Below are 6,000 nucleotides of genomic sequence, written 5' to 3'. Positions count from 1 at the left end.
TCAACATGAACGTGGCCATGGCCATGGTCAGCACTAACCACACACTAATCTGATGCTACCCAGTGGTATGGAGTGGGGGGGTGCAGTTAAAGGGGAAGCACATACCTTGAAACAATCCCAGCTGGTGAGGTCCTACATGCAAAAACATAAGACTAACATTCTTGTAGGATTTTCCATTGGATTAACTTGTAGAAATTCACTGGCAGGATCCTGTTTCTTTCCTGCTTGGCCTGAATAACTAACACTTCTCTTTGCACAACTTTTTTTCCTCCCCCTTAAAAAATAAATAAGAAATTGAGCTCTGATGATTCCTACAATGTTACATTCAGAATGACTGGAATATGCCTATGATTAGGTAAGAAAACATCTCCAGCTGATAGTGGAAATTCACACCTAAATTAATTGATAGCTGCTGATTTTATGCAGATCTAGCAACCTTCAGTTGAGTGCAACAGGATATAAATAGAGATGTAGTTAGAACAAGCTAAATATTATTGACCCTACTACATTTGTAGTAAGCATTGAGTATTATGTGTAATTGTATCTGATTCACAGGCTGTGAGTGATCTCTCTATCTGGGTGGGAGAAAGCCCTACGAGCATTTGGAAAGCCACCTCCTGTACTAGTCCTCTAACAGGTGGTGTAAAAACCACTTCTGGTTACTGATTAGGGTCTTGCTCAGTAAGAGCAAATCATTGTAACCTGGTAGTGGGGAATAAACTCTCCAGTATCAGGTGACAGAGATTATGGCTCACTTGGAAGTTCTAGGACAGGGTCTTTTTTGGAAAGGCTTAGGCAGCAAAGCCCACCAAAGGCATAGCTAGTAGTCAGGTTAGTAAAAAGCTGATTTACCCACATATATTCCATATTATGTGGCAACATATTTGTTGATTTAAAGGATCTTAGATGCGGTTGTTGCTGTACTGTAAAACTTAGATACTCAGAGCTTCTTTGTGACAGCAGGAAATCAAACTTAAGTTCTCCCCCCACAGAAGGACAGGATCTTAGCCTTGAACTAAAGAAGAATCTCTATTAGTGGTTAACAGTGTAGGATCTGTTAATGGAATGGAAAACTTGTCTTATGAAAGGAGACTCAGGGAGCTTGGCTTGTTTAGCCTAACTAAAAGAAGGTTGAGGGGAGATATGATTGCTCTCTATAAATATATCAGAGGGATAAATACCAGAGAGGGAGAGGAATTATTTAAACTCAGTACCAATGTGGACACAAGAACAAATGGATATAAACTGGCCACTAGGAAATTTAGATTAGAAATTAGACGAAGGTTTCTAACCATCAGAGGAGTGAAGTTTTGGAATAGCCTTCCGAGGGAAGTAGTGGGGGCAAAAGATCTATCTTGCTTTAAGATTAAACTCGATAAGTTTATGGAGGAGATGGTATGATGGGATAACATGGTTTTGGTAATTAAATATTCATGGTAAATAGGCCCAATGGCCTGTGATGGGTTTTTAGATGGGGTAAGATCCAAGTTACCCGGGAAAGAATTTTCTGTAGTATCTGGCTGATGAATCTTGCCCATATGCTCAGGGTTTAGCTGATCGCCATATCTGGGGTCGGGAAGGAATTTTCCTCCAGGGCAGATTGGAAGGCCCTGGAGGTTTTTCGCCTTCCTCTGTAGCATGGGGCACGGGTCACTTGCTGGAGGATTCTCTGCTCCTTGAGGTCTTCAAACTACAATTTGAGGACTTCAATAGCACACATATAGGTGTGAGGTCTTTTTTAGGAGTGGTGGGTGAAATTCTGTGGCCTGCATTGTGCAGGAGGTCAGACTAGATGATCATAATGGTCCCTTCTGGCCTAAATATCTATGAATCTATGAATCTATGACACACAGAAGCACAGTTCTGGTTCCATCCTGCAGAGGGCAGACATGCCTGGGCACACCAGCCACAATAGATAGAATACAGTATAATACGGAGAACCCTCAGGTCCCACTGACATCAAGCAGAGTTGAGGGCACTCGCGTCCAGAGCCTTGCCATTCAGTTGCTGATTTCAATGGGAGTTATGTGCTTAAATACCTTTGAGGAGCTGGGACTTAGATTTTACTAAGATTAGGTCTGAGGTGCCCGGTCTATTGCCATTCACCTGTCTTCCCCCTGGAAACAAAGACATAGTTGTACTTACTCATCACTATACATAACTCCAAATAGAAGGAGAAAAATGAATTAGAGGTTTTGATATAAAGGTAGTATACAGATTAAATGAGGGGAAAATCCTCCGATAGCCTTCAGCCACCAGGGAGCTGGTTGAGGCTAAAATTAAAGTTGTGCTATTAGGACTGATACAATCATAACAGCTCAAAAGTAAAAGGACAAGAACACAGTGACCAACCTCTGTGTACTGAAGTTCACACATTCAAGAAAAGCTGCATTAACCAGGGCAGCTCCAACAATATTTGTCAGTTTTCATGGCACCAGTCACTGCTATGCAAGAGTTTCATTAGCTAGATTCCGCAGGGAGCTCAGTTTTAAAAAATGAATCCCCCCCTGTTTTGCATTGTAATTCTTTATTATCCTGAAGTCCAGCAGCGCTGTGCGTACTCTGCTAGAACCAGATAGGCAATGACCAGCTCCCTACCTGATTCTTAATCTTGTCAGACAGGCAATGATAAAAGAGGACTCATTATTTGTCACAGTTCCAGCCTTGTATATAGCATCAGCAGGAGTGAATTTGGGAAGACTAGGGTGCTTATCCATTGCAGTCAGCACATACCCCCTACCCTCGCACAGACTAGTCATATGCCCCTGCCTTGATAGACCTTATCTCTCAGCTGGGATCCTTCTTTCCCTCCCACACTCCCCACTTCTTGACTTCCATTTGCTCCTCCCCAGATCTGAGGCTTCCCAGCCCCACCCCCTCCCATCCCTTTTAATTGAGGTGAGGAGAGAACACATCCTAAAAGACAAATTTAAAAATTGTATTAAAGCTAATGTTAAAATTATATAATGCACAGGTTGACAAAAGAGTGTCTGTACATCTGGGAATAGTGCTTAGATTATCCACAAATACAAAGTTTGTTTTTAAAGCCATAAGATACATACAGTGAATAATTAGCAATAACTAGCCCAACTGGTAAACTGACCAGATAAATCCTAGAGCAGGAGGCAATCCTGGAAAACTGCATTACACCAGCCAACCAGGCCTTAGATGTTCCTTTCAGGCTATTGATGGGAATAATACTATACACTTTCCCCAGAGGATCTCCAAGGGTATGGGAAACACTACTTCATTTTGAAAGCATCCTTGGGAGGGAGATACTGTTATGTCCCTTTTACAGATGGGTAAACTGAGGCAAAGAAAGGTGAAATGACCTATCCAAGATTGCACAGCAAGTAAGTAACCAAGCTTGTTACAGAATCAGGAGACAAAATGGGTAGGCTCTGCCCATGCAATGAGCTCTATATGGATGAACCACGGCAGCCATGAAGAGCTAAGTTAACATGCAAGGGGCTTCCACACCTGCACAGAGGGTGTAGAATGCCATCATATTGCTCATGGTGCAATCAGGACCTTAACCCTTAATATTATTCTCTAACCTTGTCATAGCTTCTTCCAGCTAACTGGAAACTGCATTTTTCAGGTGTCAGCAGTGTAAGTGAGGGAAGCCTTTAGGGGATCTGTTACTAATGCACATACTTTAGTAAAAATAAATCTGAAATTATTTTCATGAATTTTCAAGTTTTACTTAGGTATAAAAGGGAGTGGCAATTGAAGGCAGAACTTTGCCCTCCGATTTTAATAAAAGTCACTGTTGATTTTCCCTTCCTATAATGTAATTCAACAATAATAAAAGTCACAGGTGCTTTTCAGTTTTGAACGTTTCATGCCAACCACTGTGAAGTAATAAATGTAAAAAGGTAATTACAAGTGAACTGTTAATGATATGAGCTGTCAGTTATGGAAGGAATGCTATTCAGGGCCATGTCCATATGTGAGCAGAGTAACTGGTGCTGGAAAAGGGCAGCAGCAGCCTTGCAAAAGGGGCTTGCCAGTAACTGGATACACTCATGCCAAACTACACTCCCCAAAATGCTAAAAACACTCGCTCTCTCCTTGTCCAATAGGAGACTTGAATAGCAAGGAGCTCCAAAGTCCATTCCCCAAAGATATTCATCCAGGAGCCAGGAACTGGGTCTACTGCAACCACCTTTGTACAGCTTTCCAACATATGGCTGGGCTAAAGAAGAACCTCTAGGATCCTCATTCTACCGCCAAAGCCCATTCTGAAAAGTTGTCACAAGGCCAGCAGTGGTTTAAGGCAGGATCTTTTGGGCACCAGCTCCAGGGCCCAAGTATGGTGAGAGCCCCCAGATCAGTGCTCAGGAACCTGGCGCTCGCTGCCTCTGTGGGGCATGGATTGATCAGTGGTTGATTTCCTCCACAGCACAAGGTCCTAAGGAAAAAAAGTGCTGCACAAAGATCTGGTGGTGAACCACAGCTGGCCACCTTCTCCTGCATGTGTGGGATAACACAGAAGCGAGGCCTTTGGGTTTTAATCCTCACCCTGAGAATTGCAGTTGCAAGAGTGGTTCATTTCTCTGGACTGATTTGGGCTGCAATGGGTTTTCTAGCTATTGGTTGTAACTACATCTCCTGTTTTCCATTGATGTACAGTACTGGGCATCCTTTATCATTGTTATTATTTACTCTTATTATTATTTGTTTGTATTGTGATAACACCTCGGAGCCCCAAACATGGGCCTGCCCCATTATTGTACGTGCCATACAAACACAGAACCAAAAGACAGACCCCGTGGGGACTGTGACTTCTAAATCCCAAGAGCCAGGCCAAAAGGCAGTAATTTAGTTTGTGTGTATTCTGCTTGATTTTTCCATTGTTGTGATGAGGCAGATTAAGGGCTTAGAAAGTTCAGTAAGAAACAACAATCCATAGAAGCCCCTGGCCTTTTAATTACCACATTTTTCTTGGCACTTTCCACCATTCACTGAACAGAATAGGAGCGAGTCTTATCACTGCGGGTCAAGTGCTCACCTGGGCACTCATGGCACAGAAACAGAAGATGCTAACAATGGGCCAAGCTTTCACCCTATGCTGATTTAATTGGCTGTGCAAATCCAGCATTGTGTGTGTGCAAAGAGGCATGTCAAATGTTCGACCCCCGCTAATAATAACAGAGCTTTTAAAACATGTACCAAATTAATTCAGGGAGCTAGCAGGTGAAATGCATTGCCGTACAGCGAGACACAGCCTGGGACCATCCCTCCTGAGCTTGGAAAGGCTGGACATGCAGGGGAGACATGGAGCGGAGCACTAGACTGACCTCCACTAGCCACGGAAGGAGCAACTTTGATTGTCTCTGGAAGGAGCCAGTTATAACCTTTTTTGACCAAAGGGATGAGGCTGCTGAGTAAGGCCTATAAGAAGTGAAAAGAACAAATTGTGGATGCTCCAGATCCAACAGGGATTCAGAGCTTTCCCTTGAGGAGAAAAACGTCCTGTTGCCAAAGTGCCACATTGGCATGGCACTTTAATGTTAAAAGAAGAAAACCTGAGAAAAAGTGGGAGGAAACTGACCTCCTGAGTGTGGTTCTGCTCTGAAAAGTGACAGTAACAGTGGCTGGGTAGGCACCAGCTTGATTTCATCGCAGTCATTTCACATCAAGTTTGCTCAGTTGATGAGTAATAAAGATGTTTTCATAACTGCTAATGTTGCAGTCTCATCCTGTGATCCAAGAGGCAAGCTGGTTTCTCTCTGGCTCCTATATCATCACCAATAATCATCCAATAAATAAATCTTCAATTCAGATGTATTTAATAATTCTGTTGATGAGGCATGAGCTGGAATAGAATCCACCTCTCCTTGCCCTGGCTGTACAGGGCAAGAAAGAATAAAAATCAGTAAAGATTTGTTTTTGTCAGAAAAGTCAGAAGAAATTATCCTGGATGTAAAGAGGGAGCAGATCTCCTGGGTACAATGGTGTCCTCCTTTCTCTCACACACATACACACACCTATTAC

Source organism: Caretta caretta, chromosome 13, assembly GCF_965140235.1.
Source record: "Caretta caretta isolate rCarCar2 chromosome 13, rCarCar1.hap1, whole genome shotgun sequence".
Taxonomy (NCBI): Eukaryota; Metazoa; Chordata; order Testudines; family Cheloniidae; genus Caretta; species Caretta caretta.
The sequence above is the reverse complement of the archived record's forward strand: the minus strand, read 5'-3'. Positions refer to the sequence as shown.